At 44.5% G+C, this 27,149-nt stretch overlaps 16 non-coding genes across 16 annotated transcripts; 3 read left to right on the forward strand and 13 right to left on the reverse strand.

Moving 5' to 3' along the window:
• Positions 1-1,570: 1,570 nt before the first annotated feature.
• Positions 1,571-1,711, forward strand: LOC122340665. Its single transcript, XR_006250359.1, has one exon. It is a non-coding gene; the product is annotated as a U4 spliceosomal RNA (small nuclear RNA).
• A 987-nt stretch (positions 1,712-2,698) lies between these two features.
• On the reverse strand, positions 2,699-2,770 carry trnaq-cug. Its single transcript has one exon. It is a non-coding gene; the product is annotated as a tRNA-Gln (tRNA).
• A 684-nt stretch (positions 2,771-3,454) lies between these two features.
• On the reverse strand, positions 3,455-3,561 carry LOC122340580. Its single transcript, XR_006250280.1, has one exon. It is a non-coding gene; the product is annotated as a U6 spliceosomal RNA (small nuclear RNA).
• Positions 3,562-4,168: 607 nt separating this feature from the next.
• Positions 4,169-4,309, forward strand: LOC122340617. The gene has a single exon (XR_006250315.1). It is a non-coding gene; the product is annotated as a U4 spliceosomal RNA (small nuclear RNA).
• Positions 4,310-4,669: 360 nt separating this feature from the next.
• trnas-gcu lies at positions 4,670-4,751 on the reverse strand. The gene has a single exon. It is a non-coding gene; the product is annotated as a tRNA-Ser (tRNA).
• Positions 4,752-4,892: 141 nt separating this feature from the next.
• trnap-agg lies at positions 4,893-4,964 on the reverse strand. The gene has a single exon. It is a non-coding gene; the product is annotated as a tRNA-Pro (tRNA).
• A 333-nt stretch (positions 4,965-5,297) lies between these two features.
• trnaq-cug lies at positions 5,298-5,369 on the reverse strand. The gene has a single exon. It is a non-coding gene; the product is annotated as a tRNA-Gln (tRNA).
• Positions 5,370-13,484: 8,115 nt separating this feature from the next.
• Positions 13,485-13,590, reverse strand: LOC122340645. Its single transcript, XR_006250342.1, has one exon. It is a non-coding gene; the product is annotated as a U6 spliceosomal RNA (small nuclear RNA).
• Positions 13,591-14,195: 605 nt separating this feature from the next.
• LOC122340701 lies at positions 14,196-14,336 on the forward strand. The gene has a single exon (XR_006250393.1). It is a non-coding gene; the product is annotated as a U4 spliceosomal RNA (small nuclear RNA).
• A 357-nt stretch (positions 14,337-14,693) lies between these two features.
• Positions 14,694-14,775, reverse strand: trnas-gcu. The gene has a single exon. It is a non-coding gene; the product is annotated as a tRNA-Ser (tRNA).
• A 141-nt stretch (positions 14,776-14,916) lies between these two features.
• trnap-agg lies at positions 14,917-14,988 on the reverse strand. The gene has a single exon. It is a non-coding gene; the product is annotated as a tRNA-Pro (tRNA).
• A 1,090-nt stretch (positions 14,989-16,078) lies between these two features.
• Positions 16,079-16,185, reverse strand: LOC122340620. Its single transcript, XR_006250318.1, has one exon. It is a non-coding gene; the product is annotated as a U6 spliceosomal RNA (small nuclear RNA).
• Positions 16,186-22,112: 5,927 nt separating this feature from the next.
• On the reverse strand, positions 22,113-22,185 carry trnav-aac. Its single transcript has one exon. It is a non-coding gene; the product is annotated as a tRNA-Val (tRNA).
• Positions 22,186-22,995: 810 nt separating this feature from the next.
• trnav-aac lies at positions 22,996-23,068 on the reverse strand. The gene has a single exon. It is a non-coding gene; the product is annotated as a tRNA-Val (tRNA).
• Positions 23,069-23,888: 820 nt separating this feature from the next.
• trnav-aac lies at positions 23,889-23,961 on the reverse strand. The gene has a single exon. It is a non-coding gene; the product is annotated as a tRNA-Val (tRNA).
• A 2,064-nt stretch (positions 23,962-26,025) lies between these two features.
• Positions 26,026-26,098, reverse strand: trnav-aac. Its single transcript has one exon. It is a non-coding gene; the product is annotated as a tRNA-Val (tRNA).
• Between the last annotated feature and the right edge of the window lie 1,051 nt (positions 26,099-27,149).

A 27,149-nucleotide genomic window follows, 5' to 3' on the forward strand; every position in this document is an offset into this window, starting at 1 on the left:
ATGGATTGAAATAGAAAAAGGGTTGATTGAAGAGTTTCCATTACCAGCTCTGGTTGCGGATAACAAATTAAGAACTAGAATTACTACGAAAAAAACCCATGGATTAATTTACCATTTAAAATCTGGCATCAAATTAAAAAAATGGGCAATTTGGAGGATGCAATGAGAATATTAAGATGGTGTGCATATGATACTGATTTTATTCGAATAGAATAGATGACCGTTTCAGAACATGGGTTAAGCTAGGTATTACAAATTATTATGTATTTTTAACAAGGGTAAAATCCAAAGCTTTGAATCACTAAAGGAAAAGTATGGTCTTAACCAAAGTGATTTCTACAGATATCTTCAAGTAAGACATTATATTGAATGTAATATTAAATCAGAAATATTGAAGGCAGCAGAGACAGGAATAATAAAGGTGATCTTGTCAGTGTCTAAAGCTCATCCATGCAATAAGATTATTTCTAAATTATATAATGGATTCCTGCAAATTTTAGATGAGAACACATTATATGTCAGAGACAAATGGAAAACAGAAGGAAACCTGAATATTTCAGAGGATAACTGGCGGAAAATTTGTAAATCACAATGGGAATCTACAAGTTCAGCAACATGGAGAGAATTCTGTTGGAAGAATGTTATTCGTTTTTTTATTACACCTATCCAGAAACTTCATAGAGGAGATAGTACTGATTGTTGGAGACTATGTGGGGAGAGGTGAGCTAGCCACTATCATATTTTTTGGGCATGTCAAAAACTAACCCCTTATTGGCAAGAGATTAAAAACAATTTAGAAGCGGTTTTTGAAATAGAGATAGATTTTAATTGTGAATCTTTGTATTTTGGTAATATTACTTTAAAAGGGGGAACCAATAAGGATAAAAAGCTGTTGTTAATTCTGTTGGCAGCCAGTAAAAAAGGAATTACTAGAAAATGGTTAAAACCAGAACCACCTACAGTGGTAGAATGGATTGATATAGTGCATAATATATATGTCATGGAAAAATTATCGTTCTCAATAAAAACTCAAACAGAATTTTTTTTTCAGATTTGGTGCAAATGGATGGACTACATTAATCCAATACGCCCAGACTTTTCGTAATTGTAATTGAACTTTGCTTTTTTAACAAATTACCTGAATAAGCCACACACTAGAGCTCCCCATGTTCTGTTGTATATAGTTAAGTGGAAAATACATCACATTTGCAATATTTGAGAAATTATTATATTTTTATTTCTAAGGGCCAGGGGCATACTCTGTATCTGTATTTCAAACTATTATTTTTACGTCAGTGAAATTGTATGTCTGTTGAATTGTCTTTGAATCTGTATGTATTTTCTATCTGAAAAGAAAAATAAAAAATTATAAAAAAAAGTAAATGGTAGGGTGGATGCGGGAGGTAACCCTGCGACTGAGCTGCGATGAATACTGGGTCCTCTGGGTTAGCAGACACTCTTTGCAGCCCCCTAGGCCAGAAGGCTGACTGCGCGGCGGTTTGAAGCTTGTTACCACCCTGTCGGTCCACGTCCACTTAGGTGGGCTGAAGAGGTCGCGCACCTCGTGGGCATTCTTTCGCAGAGGCAATATTGTAGCCTATGAGGCTCATCCGAGGCGCGATCATTGCTGGTTGAAAACTTTACCCAATACCTCGCCGGGATGACTTGAAATACAGTCAGCCTTGGCAATTTTTGCCAGCCTGTCCGGAGGCTTTGCGTTTGGTTGAAAAGATAAGCTCTTCTTCTTTCTCTTCTCTTTTTTCAATCACGTGCAGGTTTTCGACCTTTGTGCAGCCGAGGAACTGCATTGAGCGTGTCGGACATGGAAGATGAACGAAAGGTGTAAAGCGATGGTGTTTGCCAGATTGGATTCTAAAAAGAATTGGACAAGAATTGTCCGGTGAGGATGGTCTTCCAAACCCACGCGTGTAGAGCAAAACGGCTAAGCAGTCCAATCCGGACACGCCCCTTATCATCAGCTGGTTAGTAGGGCACGCAAAGAAGTGAATGGCCTGGGTCAGAAAACAAAGCTGCAGAGCTCTGGGTTGGCCACTTGGAAAGACACCAAGCGACGAGGATGGGATTCGAACCCACGCGTGCAGAGCACAATTGATTAGCAGTCTTAACCACTCGGCCACCTCGTCGATGGCCACGCCGCAGCGACTCTTTGGAAGAAGACCTGAAAGGAAGAGTCAAAATGGAAAGAACAGACATTGACAGAAAACAAGGGCCTAGCAGTGTCAAAGAGAAGCGAACAGAAGGCTGCTTCTGAAGAAGCTGCTGGCGGGCTCAAATCGGGATTTGAAACCGGGACCTCTCGCACTCTAAGCGAGAATCATACCCCTAGCCCAACGAGCCTACTGGGCCCTGAACAGGGGGTCTTCTGCAGGAACCCCCTTTGGCACCTCCCTAGCAGAGAGAAAGGAAAAGAACATCTACAGCAACTACAAAATAAGGGAATTTTTGTCATGAAAGTAGTTAAACACAAGAAATGAAAGACAAATAAGGAACTCGTACTAACATGGAAATAATTGAAGCCCTCGACACAGTGTCAAAGGCAAACAAATGACAGGCGGTCTCTGAATGGATTGAAAACTGGGGCTGGGCCTAACATGTAGATGGATTTTAGGGAGGATGCTGCTTAAATGGTCAGATGGCCCTCAGAGCTTGAGCTCTCGGTCAGTTCTTCATCTAAAACAGGTCCCACCGAGATTTGAACTCGGATCGCTGGATTCAGAGTCCAGAGTGCTAACCATTACACCACGGAACCCTAGCTGCTGTTGCTTGTGCTCAGAAGGCCACAAAAGCAAGCATCTCTCAAGGGATTCGGTTGACCTTTCTTCTCTGGCAAGAAGACACTGAGGTTCCACCGAGATTTGGACTCGGATCGCTGGATTCAAAGTGCAGAATGCTGACCGATACACTATGGAAACCAGGGATTCGCGGAGAGAGAGTGACGGGATGGAAAGTGCCACAGTCAAATTGGTAGCATCAGTAGGGTGTCTGCACTTTTTTGGCAAGGTAGAAAAGGCTGAAACCTGCGAGCTTCAGAACTGTGCCCAAACGATACACCTGGGGTGCAGTAGAGTACAACGGCAGCATCCGCTGAGGTAAGGGGCTGGACACATCTGTCCATGGCACCGAGTACTATTGCAAAGGGGCGTGGCCTCTGCCTTTCTCAGAACAATAGGTGGGCGGAAAGCAGAGCTGCTGAGCTCTGGGTTGGCTACCTGGAAAGACATCAAGCGAAGAGGATGGAATTCAAACCCATGCGTGCAGAGCACAACGGATTAGCAGCCCATCGCCTTAACCACTCTGCCACCTCGTTGTTGGCCGGTCTGCAAATCCGGACTTGGCGTTTTTGCCAGATCGCCTTTCAACGGCCCGAATGTACATTCAACCTATTTTCACGACGCTAGGGCAGAAAGAGTGGAGGAGCACGAGCATCGTGACTGAAAAGATGGAGCGCTTCACGGATTTGCGTGTCATCCTTTCGCAGGGGCCATGCTAATCTTCTCTGTATCGATCCAATTTTAGCATATGTGCTGCCGTGGCGAGCACAAGACTGCTGCTCGGCTCCAGGTATGTGTACCCGCCGGGTCCCTGCGAGCTCTCGCCAAGGTGGTAGGGTCCTTCGAGCCGTCTCGACACCTCGTATACCGTGCTGTACTGGGGTGCAGTACCGTACCACGGCAGCGTCCGCTGAGGCAAGGGCTGGACACACCTGTCCATGGCACCGGAGACCTATTGCAAAAGGGGCGTGGCCTCTGCCTTTCTCAAAACAAGGGGTGGCAGGAAAGGAGAGAAAAACAAAACCAGTCAGACCGGGTGACAGCTGCGGGCAGTTAAATACATGTAAGAACTGCAGCTGGGTTGTGGTGAAATATCTCTAGGGCAAAGGAGATGGGGAACGATTTTTAAAAGCAAGCGCTCCCACGCTAAGACGGGCAGACCGGGATCCAGCGTAACGTGTTGTAAATGGTAGGGTGGATGCGGGAGGTAACCCTGCGACTGAGCTGCGATGAATACTGGGTCCTCTGGGTTAGCAGACACTCTTTGCAGCCCCCTAGGCCAGAAGGCTGACTGCTTGTGGCGGTTTGAAGCTTGTTACCACCCTGTCGGTCCACGTCCACTTAGGTGGGCTGAAGAGGTCGCGCACCTCGTGGGCATTCTTTCGCAGAGGCAATATTGTAGCCTATGAGGCTCATCCGAGGCGCGATCATTGCTGGTTGAAAACTTTACCCAATACCTCGCCGGGATGACTTGAAATACAGTCAGCCTTGGCAATTTTTGCCAGCCTGTCTGGAGGCTTTGCGTTTGGTTGAAAAAGATAAGCTCTTCTTCTTTCTCTTCTCTTTTTTCAATCACGTGCAGGTTTTCGACCTTTGTGCAGCCGAGGAACTGCATTGAGCGTGTCGGACAAGGAAGATGAGCGAAAGGTGTAAAGCGATGGTGTTTGCCAGATTGGATTCTAAAAGAATTGGACAAGAATTGTCCGGTGAGGATGGTCTTCCAAACCCAAGCGTGTAGAGCAAAAGCGGCTAAGCAGTCCAATCCGGACACGCCCCCTTATCATCAGCTGGTTAGTAGGGCACGCAAAGAAGTGAATGGCCTGGGTCAGAAAACAAAGCTGCAGAGCTCTGGGTTGGCCACCTGGAAAGACACCAAGCGACGAGGATGGGAGTCGAACCCACGCGTGCAGAGCACAATGGATTAGCAGTCCATCGCCTTAACCACTCGGCCACCTCGACGATGGTCACGCCGCAGCGACTCTTTGGAAGAAGACCTGAAAGGAGGAGTCAAAATGGAAAGAACAGACATTGACAGAAAACAAGTGCCTAGCAGTGTCAAAGAGAACCGAACAGAAGGCTGCTTCTGAAGAAGCTGCTGGCGGGCTCGTCCGGGATTTGAACCCGGGACCTCTCGCACCCTAAGCAAGAATCATACCCCTAGACCAACGAGCCTACTGGGCCCTGAACAGGGGGTCTTCTGCAGGAACCCCCTTTGGCACCTCCCTAGCAGAGAGAAAGGAAAAGAACATCTACAGCAACTACAAAATAAGGGAATTTTTGTCATGAAAGTAGTTAAACACAAGAAATGAAAGACAAATAAGGAACTCGTACTAACATGGAAATAATTGAAGCCCTCGACACAGTGTCAAAGGCAAACAAATGACAGGCGGTCTCTGAATGGATTGAAAACTGGGGCTGGGCCTAACATGTAGATAGGGAGGATGCTGCTTAAATGGTCAGATGGCCCTCAGAGCTTGAGCTCTCGGTCAGTTCTTCATCTAAAACAGGTCCCACCGAGATTTGAGCTCGGATCGCTGGATTCAGAGTCCAGAGTGCTAACCATTACACCATGGAACCCTAGCTGCGGTTGCTTGTGCTTGTTGTGGATTCCCCGGATTAAAGAAGACTCCGAGCATTAGGTTTTGATAGCAAAAATTCAGACTTTTATTGATCAATATAAGCCGAGACTGTCTAAGGTCCACACAGAACCACTCTATAGACAGCACTCCGCTTACCACTATTCAGGGTTTTATATGGTCATCACACTACCACGTCACAGTAATAAATGGTGGCCTCCTGAATTACCCTTGTTAATGAGGATCACAGGTGTAAGACAACAGATGTAAAATGCCAAAAACAGATGGGTTCTAAATAGTGGGGTTCTTAGCTTATGTCTGACTGCAGTTATAATGGTAACTAAATTATATAAGATTTACTTTATATTTTGATTAACAAAAACTTCTTCATATTTCCCCCTTTGAGGCGTTTACGTCTCATTTTACTCTTGAGTGACATTTCATGATTCAGTCTGTTCTGTTAACGCTATCTAGTAACCAAAAAATAGTCCCTATGTTACATTACAACAAGTCTAAGTCATGCCATTTCACTCAAGAAAGGCGTTAGGGCCAAACCTCTTCCCTCGGTCTCTTTGGCTAGAAGGAAGTAAAAGACCATAACACCTTGATTTTACTTTAGTCAATGTACAGGGGTTGTATACTTGGTTTTATTATGTCTATGGTTATCCTAATTATGGAACACATCTATGTCAATAGAATAGATCAACCAAAGCATGAGTAAACATAAACAAATATGAATATGTAGGTAAGAAGGGTACCTCCTAAATGCTGATCAGAAACATCATAAAACAAAATCATCATAAAACAAAATATAAAACATGCATAATAGTTTGTTGTCATTCCCTTATTCCTCATCAGAGCTATTGGAAGTTTCTTCGGCTAGATGCAAGTTCACGGTTGTATGGATTTGGACCGGCTATTAGTTGGTTTCCAGGTGTTTTGGTACATACTAGGCAGTCTTTCCTATTTAATTCTGCTGTTGTGAAGGTGGCCCATTCATACCACTGATTGCTTTGTGCCCGTTCCCACAAAACATCTAGCTTGGTGTCATCCTCGTACATGTTGTCCTTGTCCTCGCTGTTCCTGCGGTGCTTTCCATGTAGTCCTGCTTCAACTGAGTCGCTGCTGGTTTTGGTGGAGGGCTGAAAAGTTGATGGTAGGAACGTGAGGTTGTGCGGCAGAGAGTTGTTCTGTGCTTGACTTGTGGGGGCTGGAGTTGTGATGTTGTCTTTGGCTTGAACTTGTGACAGACATGCGCTGATCAGGCATGTGGTCAACAATATTATCGCCATTGTCTTGCTGAACTCTCTCTGTTGCATGTTCTTTATTATTCTGTATCGTGGCTGGTCTTTCTTTGGGAACTCTTGTGCAATGATTCAGATGGTACCAAGTGCTGCTTCCCTCTACTTGAATAGCAGTTGGTGTTGCTGCTGTGACGTTATACGGCCCTTCCCTTCTTGGCTCGTTCCATTTCCTTCTGAATACTAATAGCTTTATGGATAGCCGTTAGTTCTTTCATGTACGATTTTAACTCCATTTGTAGTTGTTCTAGTGGGGGTCCTTTGTATGGACCTCTGTTACATGGTGCAGGCATCATGCGTCCAGTAAGCATTTGGTGAGGTGTTAGATGTGTGTTTCGGTTAGTTTGCATGCGGTAACTCATCAGTGCAAGACTATTTTGTTAATTTTGGATTTGAGAAGACCATTTACTTTTTCAACTTGTCCCTGGGACTGAGGATGGTAAACACAGCCTAGTCTTTTAATTTTCTTTATGATTTTCCTTATGACTTCCCCCTTTGCACCATGGTCAAAACCATGTGCATCTAAGATAAGAATATTTAGAACTGATGTGGGTGCAATAATTTTTGTACCAAAGGAAATCAAACGTCCTAGGTATTCTACTTCTGGCAAGCAATACTGCAGTTTGGTTTTGGATACTTTGTGACCTCCTTGAGCTAATTTCGTCAGCACTTTGATGGAATCTCTATGACATTGTTCTAGAGATGTTGAGCAGATGATCACATCATCCATGTACTGTAAACAGGTGCTCTCTAGCATAAGGTCTTCTAGGTCAGTCTTGAGAGCCTGGTTAAAGATGTGTGGTGACAATTTATAACCCATTGGGAGTCTCGCATAGGTGTATTGTTTACCTGCATACGTAAATGCAAACAGATACCTACTTTCCTCTGCTACAGGAATACTGAAAAAGGCCGAGCAAAGGTCAATTACTGTAAAGTACTTGGCTCGAGGGGGGATGTTTGTTAGCAATGTGTGAGGGTTGGGAACATCTGTTGGCCAATCTTCTGTTATAGCATTGATTGCTCTCAGATCATGTACAAGACGCCATTTGACTTTGTTTGCTTTGAGTATCGGATAGATGGGTGTGTTGCAGTAACTGTTTGTTTTTACTAACACTTTTGCTTTAACAAGTCCCTCAATTGTGGTTTTTATGCCTAATTCCGCCTCTTGACTCAATGGGTATTGTCTTTTCCGAGGAAGGCGTGCATTTGGTTTTAGCCTCACTTGTACTGGACTGGCTGACCTTACTAACCCTACGTCTGTCTCATGCTGGGACCATAGCTCAGCCGGCACCTGGTTTATTGCCCCCTGCAAAAGTTCAGCCGTAGTTCTTTCTGAGTCTGGTGTTGCCATTGCTTGCTCGGATTGCTTTTGTCTGATAATCACCTCCTGTGGAATGCCTAATAATGAAGTCCCACATAGAATTTTTATGTAGTTTTGGTCAATGGAATGAAAGATTAACAGATTTATTGTCGGTTCCCATTTACTTTGCGTAGCTTGTTTCATCATCTGTCCTAAATGCTTGGTTTCCCATTTTTTCCCTACATATAAAGGTATATGCGGTACTGAATCATTCATATCAAACCATTTATTTATGAATTCGTTTTCTGTTATTTTTAAGGCTGCTCCTTGTTCACCTATTATTATGTATTGTGAGATCATTTCGATTTGTTGTTCTTTTGTTTCTTCCTGCCATTCTTCTTCTAGAATTTTGTTTCTTGTTGGGTCATATTTCATTATGCAATGAAATCCTGTCTTGGGTATTCGTAACTCGGGGGTCTGTGCTTCAATGAATTTACCCCATTCGTCAATGATCTGTTTTACATCCTCTTCTATCTGCCCTATCCAATATACGTTTGCTTCAGCATCGGAAATCATCATTTGAGCTCCCTGCATATCTACATACACTCCATCAGTAGAGCACCAAATTTGCAATCCTAACTTACACAATGCATCTCTTCCTAATAGGTTAATAGGCGTTTGATCTGATATCAGAATAGGCATGGTTACACTTTTGTCTTTTGTTTGTAGGCAAATTGGAGCTGTCATAGGGATTAATTGTACTTGTCCCGAGAATCCTACTGTCTTTACAAATTTTCCAGACATGGGGAGGTGTGAGGCATAATTTGATTTTACACATGTATAGACTGCTCCTGTGTCTATCATCATTGGTATTGTTTTGCCTTCTACTTCTATTTGCAATATGGGTTCTTGATTTGCATTGGTTGTTAAAACTGGTAGTAGACTCTCCCCTATAAGATTCTCTGGGCACCCCTAATAATTTGGATATGGATTTCTCCATGGGCCTGCCTTGTGTGGCCCATGGAATATATTGTGCCCTTGTCCCCTTAATTAAAATTGGAAGCTGTTTGTTCTGCGATCTTAATCGTCCTTTATGGAGTGTCCCCCTGTTCTCATCAGATGCAAACTCTCTTAACCTCATTTCTGTATCTTTGAATTTTTGTGTTATTTCTTCTTCTAGCCCGCATCCCTCACTGAGATCCTCATTTTCCCTTTCTGACTGAGATTTTTGTTCATATGGTATTTTCATTTTGTCTAAGGCTGTCTGTATTTCTCCGTCACAGTCTAAATAATCGCTTTCTTGTGGCTTTTTAATTGGTTTTGTTTTGGGTCTTACATCCTGTCCTGTCGGCTTCCCTTGTTCTAAATCAATTTCCCCTTCCATCCCAAGCTCGCCTAACACTTGAACTTTTCCCTTGAGTAATGGAAATTGTCCTTCAGAGTTTCCATACGGAGGTGGATCTACTAACCTCTTTTCTGTTTTCTTTATTTCTTGGTTTGCTTCTTTCAGAATTTTTCTAGCCTGTTTTAGGGTTTTTAGTAAATCTTCGCCTTCTTTTTTAAATAATTTTAAAACTTCTTGCTCTTTTGTCTTTTTCTTCTCTCTTTTTCCGGTTCAGGAATATGCCTTTAGTTTTGTAATTTTTACCAATGTTTCCATTTCCTCACACAATGTCACCTCAAATGTTCCCTCTTCAGGCCATTTAGTACTCAAATTCTTGTTCTCTTTTGCCACTTTCTGCAGAGCTTATGTATCAGTTCCTTAAGCAGAGGATACTTTGCTCCCAATGTTTCTGCAGGAGTTGTCATAACTTCGCTATAAGTCAACCTGTTTAACCTGTAAGAATAGTTTTTCCCTTCAATAGCTCTTAAAGTAAGAACTCTTAAGTATTTTATGATAAACGTCTACTGTACCCGTAAACCAAACTACAATATTCACCACTTTTATCAGCAATATATCGTATGTATCCTCAATAAGTTTGCGACTTACTATACCAGATATGTTTTATCACTGTACTATATAGTCACCAGAATCTATTCAAGCAATATTTAACTTTAGTCAATCACTTTAATTATGCGGTATACATTTATACATTCATGAACACACACTCCCTTTATTTACAGGGCTCATACATTCATTCCAACTGTGTCCCTTTATTCTATAGGGCTCATTTATTTTAACACTTACCTGCTATGTCCCTTTATATACAGGGCTCATTCGTTTAATCACTTATCATAAGTCCCTTTATATATAGGGCTCATTTATATCATCCAAACAAGACAAAACTACGAAAGGTTCATACATTCATGCTTCAGTCACACCGTACACATTCAGTTGAGCTCACACAAATAGTACCTACTTTACATAGAACAATTTCTGAACACTAAAACACAAAACAAATATTTCATAGATACTCCTCCTCAATCCAGTGAAATTATCTAACAACCATGTACTCTGCCTCACTCGTTACTCTTCTGCTACCCAAGCGAAGACAATCTTTTTCCCAAATTTATACCTCACCTGTGGTCCTTCAGACAGTCATTCAATTAACACTCATTCTAGCCCACACCTAGACCTCAATTCTTTTTCTTCCACTCCCTATCTAGATTTTTCAACATATAATCTTCAGCAATCTATCCTTCAAATTAATAATAAACATATAAGACAAACAGAGCTAGCCCAAAATAACAAACCCCTGTGGGAATTTTCCACCTCAATTAATGTCTGGTATTGGCATGATCCAGATTTAAACAGTTTTAACCTTCTTTTCCGATCGTTATACCTTCCTTTATTGTCACTTTATGTAATTACGGGTCCTTTATCCTTTTTGAATTTTTCTATTGTCTTTTTTGTATTACTTTCTGCGTTTTACTTGAGTTTGAAATGTAATTAATTTATCCAATACCCACAAAAATTGGGAATTTTAATTGCCAAGGAGGAATTTACACTGAATTCAGGAATTTGACACCTCTCTTGGACTCACCCACAGCAGCGCTTTAATCCACCTGCAGGATTTTACCTTTTATCTACAAACTAACATATATTCTATCTGCATTCACTGTTCTCCTCAAGTCCAAACCAACAGAAAATACAGATTACTGCATGCATTTAGTGTTTTTGAAATCAAAACCCAATTTTCTTTCAATTATCAGAATCTTTTCTTCACTTGGTTCGATTATTTTTAGAAGAACATAAGGTGTCTCACCACGAGTAGGTTCTGGCGAACAACACAACCTAACTATGAAGCAAAAACTGCTTACCTTTGGCCAAGTTGTTGTGTTGTCCGTCCAAACCTCGCTCGCAGTTGTCCACCCTGTTGTCCTTTTCTATCCTGTTCGTGACGCCAATTGTTGTGGATTCCCCGGATTAAAGAAGACTCCGAGCATTAGGTTTTGATAGCAAAAATTCAGACTTTTATTGATCAATATAAGCCGAGACTGTCTAAGGTCCACACAGAACCACTCTATAGACAGCACTCCCGCTTACCACTATTCAGGGGTTTTTATATGGTCATCACACTACCACGTCACAGTAATAAATGGTGGCCTCCTGAATTACCCTTGTTAATGAGGATCACAGGTGTAAGACAACAGATGTAAAATGCCAAAAACAGATGGGTTCTAAATAGTGGGGTTCTTAGCTTATGTCTGACTGCAGTTATAATGGTAACTAAATTATATAAGATTTACTTTATATTTTGATTAACAAAAACTTCTTCATATTTCCCCCTTTGAGACGTTTACGTCTCATTTTACTCTTGAGTGACATTTCATGATTCAGTCTGTTCTGTTAACGCTATCTAGTAACCAAAAAATAGTCCCTATGTTACATTACAACAAGTCTAAGTCATGCCATTTCACTCAAGAAGGCGTTAGGGCCAAACCTCTTCCCTCGGTCTCTTTGGCTAGAAGGAAGTAAAAGACCATAACACCTTGATTTTACTTTAGTCAATGTACAGGGTTGTATACTTGGTTTTATTATGTCTATGGTTATCCTAATTATGGAACACATCTATGTCAATAGAATAGATCAACCAAAGCATGAGTAAACATAAACAAATATGAATATGTAGGTAAGAAGGGTACCTCCTAAATGCTGATCAGAAACATCATAAAACAAAATCATCATAAAACAAAATATAAAACATGCATAATAGTTTGTTGTCATTCCCTTATTCCTCATCAGAGCTATTGGAAGTTTCTTTGGCTAGATGCAAGTTCACGGTTGTATGGATTTGGACCGGCTATTAGTTGGTTTTCAGGTGTTTTGGTACATACTAGGCAGTCTTTCCTATTTAATTCTGCTGTTGTGAAGGTGGCCCATTCATACCACTGATTGCTTTGTGCCCGTTCCCACAAAACATCTAGCTTGGTGTCATCCTCGTACATGTTGTCCTTGTCCTCGCTGTTCCTGCGGTGCTTTCCATGTAGTCCTGCTTCAACTGAGTCGCTGCTGGTTTTGGTGGAGGGCTGAAAAGTTGATGGTAGGAGCGTGAGGTTGTGCGGCAGAGAGTTGTTCTGTGCTTGACTTGTGGGGCTGGAGTTGTGATGTTGTCTTTGGCTTGAACTTGTGACAGACATGCGCTGATCAGGCATGTGGTCAACAATATTATCGCCATTGTCTTGCTGAACTCTCTCTGTTGCATGTTCTTTATTATTCTGTATCGTGGCTGGTCTTTCTTTGGGAACTCTTGTGCAATGATTCAGATGGTACCAAGTGCTGCTTCCCTCTACTTGAATAGCAGTTGGGTGTTGCTGCTGTGACGTTATACGGCCCTTCCTTCTTGGCTCGTTCCAAATTATATAAGATTTACTTTATATTTTGATTAACAAAAACTTCTTCATGCTCAGAAGGCCACAAAATCAAGCATCTCTCAAGGGATTCGGTTGACCTTTCTTCTCTGGCAAGAAGACACTGAGGTTCCACCGAGATTTGGACTCGGATCGCTGGATTCAAAGTGCAGAATGCTGACCGATACACTATGGAAACCAGGGATTCCGCGGAGAGAGAGTGACGGGATGGAAAGTGCCACAGTCAAATTGGTAGCATCAGTAGGGTGTCTGCACTTTTTTGGCAAGGTAGAAAAGGCTGAAACCTGCAAGCTTCAGAACTGTGCCCAAACGATACACCTGGGGTGCAGTAGAGTACAACGGCAGCATCCGCTGAGGTAAGGGGCTGGACACATCTGTCCATGGCACCGGAGTACTATTGCAAAAGGGGCGTGGCCTCTGCCTTTCTCAGAACAAGAGGTGGGCGGAAAGCAGAGCTGCTGAGCTCTGGGTTGGCTACCTGGAAAGACATCAAGCGAAGAGGATGGAATTCGAACCCATGCGTGCAGAGCACAATGGATTAGCAGCCCATCGCCTTAACCACTCTGCCACCTCGTTGTTGGCCGGTCTGCAAATCCGGACTTGGCCGTTTTTTGCCAGATCGCCTTTCAACGGCCCGAATGTACATTCAACCTATTTTCACGACACTAGGGCAGAAAGAGTGGAGGAGCACGAGCATCGTGACTGAAAAGATGGGCGCTTCACGGTTTGCGTGTCATCCTTTCGCAGGGGCCATGCTAATCTTCTCTGTATCGATCCAATTTTAATATATGCGCTGCCGTGGCGAGCACAAGACTGCTGCTCGGCTCCAGGTATGTGTACCCTTCGGGTCCCTGCGAGCTCTCGCCAAGGTGGTAGGGTCCATCGAGCCGTCTCGACACCTCGTATACCGTGCTGTACTGGGGTGCAGTACCGTACGCGGCAGCGTCCGCTGAGGCAAGGGGCTGGACACACCTGTCCATGGCACCGGAGACCTATTGCAAAAGGGGGCGTGGCCTCTGCCTTTCTCAAAACAAGGGGTGGCAGGAAAGGAGAGAAAAACAAAACCAGTCAGACCGGGTGACAGCTGCGGGCAGTTAAATACATGTAAGAACTGCAGCTGGGTTGTGGTGAAATATCTCTAGGGCAAAGGAGATGGGGAACGATTTTAAAAGCAAGCGCTCCCACGCTAAGACGGGCAGACCGGGATCCAGCGTAACGTGTTGTAAATGGTAGGGTGGATGCGGGAGGTAACCCTGCGACTGAGCTGCGATGAATACTGGGTCCTCTGGGTTAGCAGACACTCTTTGCAGCCCCCTAGGCCAGAAGGCTGACTGCGCGGCGGTTTGAAGCTTGTTACCACCCTGTCGGTCCACGTCCACTTAGGTGGGCTGAAGAGGTCGCGCACCTCGTGGGCATTCTTTCGCAGAGGCAATATTGTAGCCTATGAGGCTCATCCGAAGCGCCATCATTGCTGGTTGAAAACTTTACCCAATACCTCGCCGGGATGACTTGAAATACAGTCAGCCTTGGCAATTTTTGCCAGCCTGTCTGGAGGCTTTGCGTTTGGTTGAAAAGATAAGCTCTTCTTCTTTCTCTTCTCTTTTTCAATCACGTGCAGGTTTTCGACCTTTGTGCAGCCGAGGAACTGCATTGAGCGTGTCGGACAAGGAAGATGAACGAAAGGTGTAAAGCGATGGTGTTTGCCAGATTGGATTCTAAAAAGAATTGGACAAGAATTGTCCGGTGAGGATGGTCTTCCAAACCCAAGCGTGTAGAGCAAAACGGCTAAGCAGTCCAATCCGGACACGCCCCTTATCATCAGCTGGTTAGTAGGGCACGCAAAGAAGTGAATGGCCTGGGTCAGAAAACAAAGCTGCAGAGCTCTGGGTTGGCCACCTGGAAAGACACCAAGCGACGAGGATGGGATTCGAACCCACGCGTGCAGAGCACAATGGATTAGCAGTCCATCGCCTTAACCACTCGGCCACCTCGACGATGGCCACGCCGCAGCGACTCTTTGGAAGAAGACCTGAAAGGAGGAGTCAAATTGGAAAGAACAGACATTGACAGAAAACAAGGGCCTAGCAGTGTCAAAGAGAAGCGAACAGAAGGCTGCTTCTGAAGAAGCTGCTGGCGGGCTCGTCCGGGATTTGAACCCGGGACCTCTCGCACCCTAAGCGAGAATCATACCCCTAGACCAACGAGCCTACTGGGCCCTGAACAGGGGGTCTTCTGCAGGAACCCCCTTTGGCACCTCCCTAGCAGAGAGAAAGGAAAAGAACATCTACAGCAACTACAAAATAAGGGAATTTTTGTCATGAAAGTAGTTAAACACAAGAAATGAAAGACAAATAAGGAACTCGTACTAACATGGAAATAATTGAAGACCTCGACACAGTGTCAAAGGCAAACAAATGACAGGCGGTCTCTGAATGGATTGAAAACTGGGGCTGGGCCTAACATGTAGATGGATTTTAGGGAGGATGCTGCTTAAATGGTCAGATGGCCCTCAGAGCTTGAGCTCTCGGTCAGTTCTTCATCTAAAAAGGTCCCACCGAGATTTGAACTTGGATCGCTGGATTCAGAGTCAAGAGTGCTAACCATTACACCATGGAACCCTAGCTGCGGTTGCTTGTGCTCAGAAGGCCACAAAAGCAAGCATCTCTCAAGGGATTCGGTTGACCTTTCTTCTCTGGCAAGAAGACACTGAGGTTCCACCGAGATTTGGACTCTGATCGCTGGATTCAAAGTGCAGAATGCTGACCGATACACTATGGAAACCAGGGGATTCCGCGGAGAGAGAGAGTGACGGGATGGAAAGTGCCACAGTCAAATTGGTAGCATCAGTAGGGTGTCTGCACTTTTTTTGGCAAGGTAGAAAAGGCTGAAACCTGCAAGCTTCAGAACTGTACGATACACCTGGGGTGCAGTAGAGTACAACGGCAGCATCCGCTGAGGTAAGGGGCTGGACACATCTGTCCATGGCACCGAGTACTATTGCAAAGGGGCGTGGCCTCTGCCTTTCCCAGAACAAGAGGTGGGCGGAAAGCAGAGCTGCTGAGCTCTGGGTTGGCTACCTGGAAAGACATCAAGCGAAGAGGATGGAATTCGAACCCATGCGTGCAGAGCACAATGGATTAGCAGCCCATCGCCTTAACCACTCTGCCACCTCGTTGTTGGCGGTCTGCAAATCCGGACTTGGCGTTTTGCCAGATCGCTTTCAACGCCCGAATGTACATTCAACCTATTTTCACGACGCTAGGGCAGAAAGAGTGGAGGAGCACGAGCATCGTGACTGAAAAGATGGAGCGCTTCACGGATTTGCGTGTCATCCTTTCGCAGGGGCCATGCTAATCTTCTCTGTATCGATCCAATTTTAATATATGCGCTGCCGTGGCGAGCACAAGACTGCTGCTCGGCTCCAGGTATGTGTACCCTTCGGGTCCCCGCGAGCTCGCCAAGGTGGTAGGGTCCATCGAGCCGTCTCGACACCTCGTATACCGTGCTGTACTGGGGTGCAGTACCGTACACGGCAGCGTCCGCTGAGGCAAGGGCTGGACACACCTGTCCATGGCACCGGAGACCTATTGCAAAGGGGGCGTGGCCTCTGCCTTTCTCAAAACAAGGGGTGGCAGGAAAGGAGAGAAAAACAAAACCAGTCAGACCGGGTGACAGCTGCGGGCAAAGCTGGGAACAATAGTCTGTTAGAGGGGAAGAAATGGAAGGCGAGGGAAGAAGGGGGAGAAGGGGGGAAGAAGAGAAAAAAGGCGAAAAAAGAGGAAAATGAGGAGGAAAGTGGCTCTAATTCCTTTGTGCGCGCCAAAGCAATGTTTTAGGAAGTGTTTGTTTTCATAAATTGCTTTTAAAAAACGTTTTCCTGTTGTTTTATTCATTTGTGAGGAGAACGGTTGATCACAAGGTACCTAGTTCGAATCCGCTGCTGCCAGGAATAAAATTCGTTACTTAATGCTACGAATTATTTCTGAAATTGCCAATAAACCGTTTATTAATTTTATGTTGCTGATTGTCAATATTCTCTTCAGTTCAGTTTTTCAATTTTAGTTTAAATTACACTTCTACTGCAGCTATTTTCTAAATAAAATAGTATAAATAGTCTGTTTATTTCTGAAAAATCCTAAAATTTCTCTGAATTTTCAAAAATGTCTATAACCTTTGAATGAAAATGTAGAAAAGTAAAACATATGGAAAAGAGAGTTATGTAATCAGGACCATTTTATTATTTTTCAATTAGTCACAGCCAATTATTCATTGCAAAAACATCAGAAAGAACAGAACAATACACATGAACAAACAAATCAAATTTCAAAATTCAAATTCAAATTTTATTTGTCACATACACATACATACATGATACGACATGCAGTGAAATGTTCTTTACAACCGTCCAGCATCAAAATAGAAAACAAAATTTAAATGTATATATAAATATAAAATATAAAAAAATATGTATAAAAAAGAAGTGTGCAAAGTAGAATATAAAAAAATGAATAAATAAAATAGAATATAAATATAAAGTACAAGATATAAAGTGTAAAGTGTATAAACTGTAAAGTGGCTGTGCAATGTCCAGTGCAAGTGACTAGTGCAATTGTCCAAATGTAGTGGCGAGTATCTAGGGAAAGAGGGGTGAACATGGGAATCCCGGTAATTAGGTGCTGGGTGTTCTCTGGTTCAGACTCCGAATGGCCTGTGGGAAGAAGCTCCTCCTCATTCTCTCTGTGTTTTCCTTCAGGGAACGAAAGCGCTTTCCTGAACGCAGCAGAGAAAAGAGTCCATTGTTGGGATGGCTGAGGTCTTCCACGATCTTCCTGGCCCTGGTACAGCACCGCTTCTTGTAGATGTGCTACATGGTAGCACTGTCCTGCATGGTGCTGTTCCCGAACCAGGAGGTGATGTTTCCCGTCAGGACACTCTCGATGGTGCAGGTGTAAAAGTTCCTGAGCACCTGAGATGGGAGTCTGAAGTCCCTTAAGCGCCTCAGATGGTATAGACGCTGCCGGGCCTTCTTCACCAGGGTGTTGATGTGACAGGACCAAGACAGGTCCTGCGTGATGTGAACACCCAGGTACCGGAAACTGTCCACTCTCTCCACTGGGGTCCCGTCGATCATGATGGGATGGTAAGACTATTATCACTATTATCTCCTTTGTTTTGCTGACGTTTAGGAGAAGATTGTTCTCCTGACACCATCTCTCCAGGTTGTTGATCTCCTGAAGGTAGGCCATCTCATCGTTGTTGGAGATCAGGCCCACCACGACAGTGTCGTCAGCAAATTTAACGATGGTGGTGGAGTTTGTAGTGGCCACACAGTCATGTGTGTACAGCGAGTACAGCAGGGGGCTCAGAACACAACCCTGAGGGGCTCCAGTGCTGAGAGTGAGGGAGGATGAGGTGTGTTTTCCCATCCGTACGGCTTGTGGTCTGTCGGTCAGGAAGTTGGTGATCCAGTGACGCAGGGATGGGCTGAGTCCCAGGACCTCCAACTTCGAGGTGAGCGTGGAGGGAACTATGGTGTTGAACGCTGAACTATAGTCCACGAACAGCATTTTCACATAGTTCCCTTTCCTAAAATCCAGGTGGCTTGTGGTTGTGTGGAGGAGGTGTATGATGGCATCCTCCGTAGACCGGTTTTGGCAGTAAGCAAACTGTAGTGGGTCCAGTGTGTCCGGTAGTGATGCGGTGATGAAGTCTCTGACGAGTCTCTCGAAGCACTTCATCACTACAGACGTCAGAGCTACAGGCGGTAATCATTAAGGCAAGATGGTTGAGGTTTCTTCGGCACAGGAACAATGATGGACTGTTTGAAACACGAGAGGACTGTAGACTGTTTCAGGGAGAGATTAAATATCTCAGTGAACACCGGTGCTAGCTGGTCAGCACAGGCTCTCAGAACCCGACCTGTGATGCCGTCAGGTCCTGCTGCCTTCCTGGTGTTCACTCTCCTGAATGCCCTCCTTACGTCGTGCTCCGAAATAGTGAATGCTATTTCCTCTCCGGCTCTCTCGGAATGCGTGCTGTTCATCATGCCACTAGCGGCGCTAGCGTGATTAGCTGCAGCCTCGAAACGAGCATAAAAGGTGTTTAGCTCGTCTGCCAGAGAAGCATCCGCGCTCTCCACTCCGGAGGTTGGCATTTTTATAGTCCATGATGTTTCTCAGTCCCTTCCAAAGGCTCCTAGAGTCACTGTGTTGAAACTGTGACTCAAGTTTCCTCCCATAGCGCCTCTTTGCCTCCTTTACCACGCTGTAGGACGCAGCCTTGTATTCAGACATATCCCCGGTGACTATCCCCGTGTTATAGGCTACGGAGCGGGATCTCAGAGAGTCGCGGATAGTTTTGTCTACCCACGGCTTCTGGTTGGGAAACGTCCTGATGATGGTTTTCTCTACCGTGTCATCCGCTAGTTTTCGATGAATACCACCACTGCTTCCGTGAACACGTTGACGTCCTCGGAGCTACACCTGAACATGGCCCAGTCTGCGTCATCCAAAGCTTCCTGCAGAGCGGCCACCGAATGGTCAGACCAGCGTGACACCTCCCTCTGAACCGAGGCTTCCTGTTTCAGCCTCTGTTTGTAAACAGGTATGAGGAAAATGGCGGCATGGTCCGATTTACCAAACGGTGGGCATGATTTTGCCTTGTAACTCTCTCTGAAGGGTGTGTAACAGTGATCCAGTGTCCTTTCGCCTCTGGTGGGGCAGGTGATGTGCTGGTGAAAGTTCGGCAGTGCGCGCTTGAGGTTTGCACTGTTAAAATCCCCCAGCACAATGAGTGCGGCGTCCCGGTGCTGTGACTGGTGTGTTGTGAGGTGGTCGTGTAAATCCCATATTGCAGCGTCCGTGTCCGCTTGAGGTGGAATATAAACGGCGCTGACTATGACCAAGCTGAATTCCCGTGGAAGATAGAAAGGGTGACATTTGATGGTCAGAAGTTCGAGGTTTGGTGTGCAGGAGCGTGAGAGAACAACAACGCTCGCGCTGTCGCACCAGCGGTTGTTCACCATCAGACACACTCCACCTCCCCGTGTCTTCCCCGACTCCATTGTTCTGTCCATGCGGTAAACAGAGAAAAACTTCGGCGGTTGTATGGAGTGGTCCGGTACCGCTGGGTTCAGCCATGTCTCGGTGAAGCAGAGGAGGTTGCAGTCCCGAATGTCTCTCTGGAACTTGATCCTTGCCCTGAGGTCATCGAGCTTGTTTTCCAGAGACTGGACGTTGGCTAACAGGACACTAGGTAGGCGTGCCCTCAACCTGTTCCTGACGCCGGTGCGGGTCGCGTCCTTTTGTTTTCGTCAGGATCTCGCTCGGCCAACATGGGTCCTGGTTTAAAAACGGCGAAAGTTGGGTGCATTGTACACCAATAGATATACGAGTGGCTCGGTCGTATGTGCTTGTGCTCTGTCAGGGAAAATTAAACACCATTATGGCAGATTGACAAACTGCGTGAAATCCACAAGCGTTTTACAGAAGACCATATTAAGTTCACAGCAGGAGCTGCCGAACTGCTTTTTGAGAATCCACAGTGGTCATTTCTTTTGTGCTTTGTTGAAAATTACTTGGATACTAGCACAAACTCTGCTGGCCTGGCAGTTACCATAGCCTAGAGTGACTCAATATTTTTCTTCACACCTGTGGAAAGAAATGCCTTCACAGATTAGAGCGGCAGAAAATCATTTTACCTTTGCTCTGTCAGGGAAAATTGGACAGCTTCACAGCAGATTGACAACCTGCGTAAAATCCACACACGTGTCAAAGCAGACTTCCTTAAGTTCCTGCTATGACCTACTTGAAGATAAAAGCCTTCTTAGAGTGAAAAACCTTTTATCAGGTGGCCATTTCTTTACAGAAAATACTGGAGCTTGTGCTGTGCTCTGTCAGGGAAAATTGGACACCTTCAGAGCAAATTGACAAGCTGCGTGAAATCCAGACACGTGTCAAGGCAGACTTCCTTGAGTTCCTGCTCTAACCTACTTGGAGTTAAAAGCCTTCATAGCGTGAAAAACCTTTTATCAGGTGGCCATTTCTTTACAGAAAATACTGGAGCTTGTGCTGTGCTCTGTCAGGGAAAATTGGACACCTTCAGAGCAAATTGACAAGCTGCGTGAAATCCAGACACGTGTCAAGGCAGACTTCCTTGAGTTCCTGCTCTAACCTACTTGGAGTTAAAAGCCTTCATAGCGTGAAAAACCGTTTATCAGGTGGCCAATTCTTTACAAAAAATACTGGAGCTTGTTCTGTGCTCTCTCAGGAAAATTGGACACCTTCACAGCAAATTGACAAGCTGCGTGAAATCCAGACACGTGTCAAGGCAGACTTCCTTGAGTTCCTGCTCTAACCTACTTGGAGATAAAAGCCTTCTTAGAGTGAAAAACCTTTTATCTGGGGCCATTTCTTAACAGATAGCAATAAAGACAGTGCCAGTTTCCTCCCAGTATCGAACCGGGACCTTTCGCATGTGAGGCGAACGTGATGACCACTACAGTTCAGAAACTCCTGAAGCTTTACTTGTGCTCTGTCAGGGAAAATTACACACCATTATAGCAGATTGACAAGCTGCGTGAAATCCACACACGTTTCACAGAAGACCTCCTTAAGTTCACAGCAGGTGCAGCAGAACTAATTTTTGAGAATCCACAGTGGTCATTTCTTTTGTGCTTTGTTGAAAATTACTTGGATATTAGCACAGACTCTGCTGGCCTGGCAGTTACCACAGCCTAGAGTGACTCAATATTTTTCTTCACACCTGTGTAAAGAAATGCCTTCACAGATTAGAGCGGCAGAAAAACCTTTTTACCTTTGCTCTGTCAGGGAAAATTGGACAGCTTCACAGCAGATTGACAAGCTGCATGAAATCCACACACGTGTCAAGGCAGACTTCCTTGAGTTCCTGCTTTAACCTACTTGGAGATAAAAGCCTTCTTAGAGTGAAAAACCTTTTATGGGGGGCCATTTCTTTACAGAAACTACTGGAGCTTGTGCTGTGCTCTGTCAGGGAAAATTGGACAGCTTCACAGCAAATTGACAAGCTGCGTGAAATCCACATACGTGTCAAGGCAGATTTACTTGAGTTCCTGCTCTAACCTACTTGGAGATAAAAGCCTTCTTAGAGTGAAAAACCTTTTATCTGGGGGCCATTTCTTTACAGATAGCAATAAAGACTGCCTCTTTCCACCCGGTTTCGAACCGAGGACCTTTCGCGTGTGAGGCGAATGTGATAACTACTACACTATGGAACCTTGTTTTTACTTTTCTGCCATGATTTACCTGGAACGTTGCAAAGACTTTAGGGATTCTCGCAAAACAATTAGCAATGTTTCTGCTCGGTTTCGAACCGAGGACCTTTCGCGTGTTAGGCGAACGTGATGACCACTACACTACAGAAACTCCTTGAGTTTTACTTGTACTCTGCCAGGGAAAATTACACACCATCATAGCAGATTGAAAAGCTGCAAGAAATCCACATGCGTTTCACAGAAGACCTCCTTAAGTTCACAGCAGGAGCTCCAGAAGTGCTTTTTGAGAATCCACAGTGGTCATTTCTTTTGTGCTTTGTTGAAAATTACTTGAATATTAGCACAGACTCTGCTGGCCTGGCAGTTACCACAGTCTAGAGTGACTCAATATTTTTCTCCACACCTGTAAACAAAAAGACGTTCACAGATTAGAGCGGCAAAAACCTTTTACATTTGCTCTGTCAGGAAAATTGGACAGCTTCACAGCAGATTGACAAGCTGCGTGAAATCCACACACGTGTCAAGGCAGACTTCCTAGAGTTCCTGCTTTAACCTATTCAGAGTTAAAAGCCTTCGTAGTGTGAAAAACCTTTTATCAGGTGGCCATTTCTTTACAGAAAATACTGGAGCTTGTGTGCTGTGCTCTGTCAGGGAAAATTGGACACCTTCACAGCAAATTGACAAGCTGCGTGAAATCCAGACACGTGTCAAGGCAGACTTCCTTGAGTTCCTGCTCTAACCTACTTGGAGATAAAAGCCTTCTTAGAGTGAAAAACCTTTTATCTGGGGGCCATTTCTTTACAGATAGCATCAAAGACTGTGCCTGTTTCCACCCGAGGACCTTTCGAGTGTGAGGCGAACATGATAACCACTACACTATGGAAACTTGTTGTTACTTCTCAGCCATGATTTACCTGGAACGTCGCAAAGACTTTAGGGATTCTCGCAAGACAAGATGCAATGTTTCTGCTCGGTTTCGAACCGAGGTCCTTTCGCGTGTTAGGCAAACATGATGACCAGTACACTACAGAAACTCCTGGAGCTTTACTTGTGCTCTGCCAGGGAAAAGTACACACCATTATAGCAGATTGACAAGCTGCGTGGAATCCACATGCGTTTCACAGAAGACCTCCTTAAGTTCACGGCAGGAGCTCCAGAAGTGCTTTTGAGAATCCACAGTGGTGAGTGTCATTTCCACTTTTGTGCTTTGTTGAAAATTACTTGAATATTAGCACAGACTCTGCTGGCCTGGCAGTTACCACAGTCTAGAGTGACTCAATATTTTTCTCCACACCTGTAAACAAAAAGACGTTCACAGATTAGAGCGGCAAAAAACCTTTTACATTTGCTCTGTCAGGAAAATTGGACAGCTTCACAGCAGATTGACAAGCTGCGTGAAATCCACACACGTGTCAAGGCAGACTTCCTAGAGTTCCTGCTTTAACCTATTCAGAGTTAAAAGCCTTCGTAGTGTGAAAAACCTTTTATCAGGTGGCCATTTCTTTACAGAAAATACTGGAGCTTGTGCTGTGCTCTGTCAGGAAAATTGGACACCTTCACAGCAAATTGACAAGCTGCGTGAAATCCAGACACGTGTCAAGGCAGACTTCCTTGAGTTCCTGCTCTAACCTACTTGGAGATATAAATAAAAGCTTCTTAGTGAAAAACCTTTTATCTGGGGGCCATTTCTTTACAGATAGCATCAAAGACTGTGCCTGTTTCCACCCGAGGACCTTTCGAGTGTGAGGCGAACATGATAACCACTACACTATGGAAACTTGTTGTTACTTCTCAGCCATGATTTACCTGGGAACGTCGCAAAGACTTTAGGGATTCTCGCAAGACAAGATGCAATGTTTCTGCTCGGTTTCGAACCGAGGTCCTTTCGCGTGTTAGGCAAACATGATGACCAGTACACTACAGAAACTCCTGGAGCTTTACTTGTGCTCTGCCAGGGAAAAGTACACACCATTATAGCAGATTGACAAGCTGCGTGGAATCCACATTCACAGAAGACCACAGAAGACCTCCTTAAGTGCACGGCAGAGCTCCAGAAGTTTTTGAGAATCCACAGTGGTCATTTCTTTGTGCTTTGTTGAAAATTACTTGAATATTAGCACAGACTCTGCTGGCCTGGCAGTTACCACAGCCTAGAGTGACTCAATATTTTTCTTCACACCTGTAAAGAAAAACCTTCACAGATTAGAGCAGCAAAAAAACCCTTTACCTTTGCTCTGTCAGGGAAAATTGGACAGCTTCACAGCAGATTGACAAGCTGTGTGAAATCCACACACGTGTCAAGGCCGACTTCCTTGAGTTCCTGCTTAAACCTACTCAGAGTTAAAAACCTCCGTAGCGTGAAAAACCTTTTATCAGGTGGCCATTTCTTTACAGAAAATACTGGAGCTTGTGCTGTGCTCTGTCTGGGAAAATTGGACACCTTCACAGCAAATTGACAAGCTGCGTGAAATCCAGACACGTGTCAAGGCAGACTTCCTTGATTTCCTGCTCTAACCTACTTGGAATTATAAGCCTTTGTAGTGTAAAAAACCTTTTATCAGGTGGCCAATTCTTTACAAAAAATACTGGAGCTTGTGCTGTGCTCTGTCTGGGAAAATTGGACACCTTCACAGCAAATTGACAAGCTGCGTGAAATCCAGACACGTGTCAAGGCAGACTTCCTTGAGTTCCTGCTCTAACCTACTTGGAGATAAAAGCCTTCTTAGAGTGAAAAACCTTTTATCTGGGGGCCATTTCTTTACAGATAGCATCAAAGACTGTGCCTGTTCCCACCCGAGGACCTTTCGCGTGTGAGGCGAACATGATAACCACTACACTATGGAAACTTGTTGTTACTTCTCAGCCATGATTTACCTGGAACGTCGCAAAGACTTTAGGGATTCTCGCAAGACAAGATGCAATGTTTCTGCTCGGTTTCGAACCGAGGTCCTTTCGCGTGTTAGGCAAACATGATGACCAGAACACTACAGAAACTCCTGAGCTTTACTTGTGCTCTGCCAGGGAAAAGTACACACCATTATAGCAGATTGACAAGCTGCGTGGAATCCACATGCGTTTCACAGAAGACCTCCTTAAGTTCACGGCAGGAGCTCCAGAAGTGCTTTTTGAGAATCCACAGTGGTCATTTCTTTTGTGCTTTGTTGAAAATTACTTGAATATTAGCACAGACTCTGCTGGCCTGGCAGTTACCACAGCCTAGAGTGACTCAATATTTTTCTTCACACCTGTAAAGAAAAACCTTCACAGATTAGAGCAGCAAAAAACCCTTTACCTTTGCTCTGTCAGGAAAATTGGACAGCTTCACAGCAGATTGACAAGCTGTGTGAAATCCACACACGTGTCAAGGCCGACTTCCTTGAGTTCCTGCTTAAACCTACTCAGAGTTAAAACTTCGAGAGCGTGAAAACCTTTTATCAGGTGGCCATTTCTTTACAGAAAATACTGGAGCTTGTGCTGTGCTCTGTCTGGGAAAATTGGACACCTTCACAGCAAATTGACAAGCTGCGTGAAATCCAGACACGTGTCAAGGCAGACTTCCTTGATTTCCTGCTCTAACCTACTTGGAATTATAAGCCTTTGTAGCGTAAAAAACCTTTTATCAGGTGGCCAATTCTTTACAAAAAATACTGGAGCTTGTGCTGTGCTCTGTCTGGGAAAATTGGACACCTTCACAGCAAATTGACAAGCTGCGTGAAATCCAGACACGTGTCAAGGCAGACTTCCTTGAGTTCCTGCTCTAACCTACTTGGAGATAAAAGCCTTCTTAGAGTGAAAAACCTTTTATCTGGGGGCCATTTCTTTACAGATAGCAATAAAGACTGCCTCTTTCCACCCGGTTTCGAACCGAGGACCTTTCGCGTGTGAGGCGAATGTGATAACTACTACACTATGGAACCTTGTTTTTACTTTTCTGCCATGATTTACCTGGAACGTTGCAAAAACTTAGGGATTCTCGCAAAACAATTAGCAATGTTTCTGCTCGGTTTCGAACCGAGGAGCTTTCGCGTGTTGGGCGAACGTGATGACCAGTACACTACAGAAACTCCTTGAGTTTTACTTGTACTCTGCCAGGGAAAATTACACACCATCATAGCAGATTGAAAAGCTGCAAGAAATCCACATGCGTTTCACAGAAGACCTCCTTAAGTTCACAGCAGGAGCTCCAGAAGTGCTTTTTGGGAATCCACAGTGGTCATTTCTTTTGTGCTTTGTTGAAAATTACTTGAATATTAGCACAGACTCTGCTGGCCTGGCAGTTACCACAGTCTAGAGTGACTCAATATTTTTCTCCACACCTGTAAACAAAAAGACGTTCACAGATTAGAGCGGCAAAAAAACCTTTTACATTTGCTCTGTCAGGGAAAATTGGACAGCTTCACAGCAGATTGACAAGCTGCGTGAAATCCACACACGTGTCAAGGCAGACTTCCTAGAGTTCCTGCTTTAACCTATTCAGAGTTAAAAGCCTTCGTAGCGTGAAAAACCTTTTATCAGGTGGCCATTTCTTTACAGAAAATACTGGAGCTTGTGCTGTGCTCTGTCAGGAAAATTGGACAGCTTCACAGCAAATTGACAAGCTGCGTGAAATCCACATACGTGTCAAGGCAGACTTCCTTGAGTTCCTGCTCTAACCTACTCGGAGATAAAAGCCTTCATAGACTGAAAAACCTTTTATATGGGGGCCATTTCTTTACAGAAAATACTGGAGCTTGTGCTGTGCTCTGTCAGTGAAAATTGGACACCTTCACAGCAGATTGACAAGGCAGACTTACTTGAGTTCCTGCCTTAACCTACTCAGAGTTAAAAGCCTTCGTAGCATGAAAAACCTTTATCAGGTGGCCACACTCAGTTCTCTTCTAGTGGCACAGCCTCTGCGTGGAAAGGTCTGAAAGACATGACCAATTACAAGACACCATCCCCTAGCATTGTGGCAAATCAACAACTGGCAGACGACCTGAACGAGTTTTACTGCAGGTATGAAAAGAAACCATTCTCACCTCCTGTAATTCCCCACACCTGCCCTTCAATTTAGCGAAGAGAACGTGTGACCAGTCAGTAGCTCAGTCAGCAAAGATACTGTCTTTGAAGCTGCTG

Source organism: Puntigrus tetrazona, unplaced genomic scaffold (genome assembly GCF_018831695.1).
Source record: "Puntigrus tetrazona isolate hp1 unplaced genomic scaffold, ASM1883169v1 S000001062, whole genome shotgun sequence".
Classification (NCBI taxonomy): Eukaryota; Metazoa; Chordata; class Actinopteri; order Cypriniformes; family Cyprinidae; genus Puntigrus; species Puntigrus tetrazona.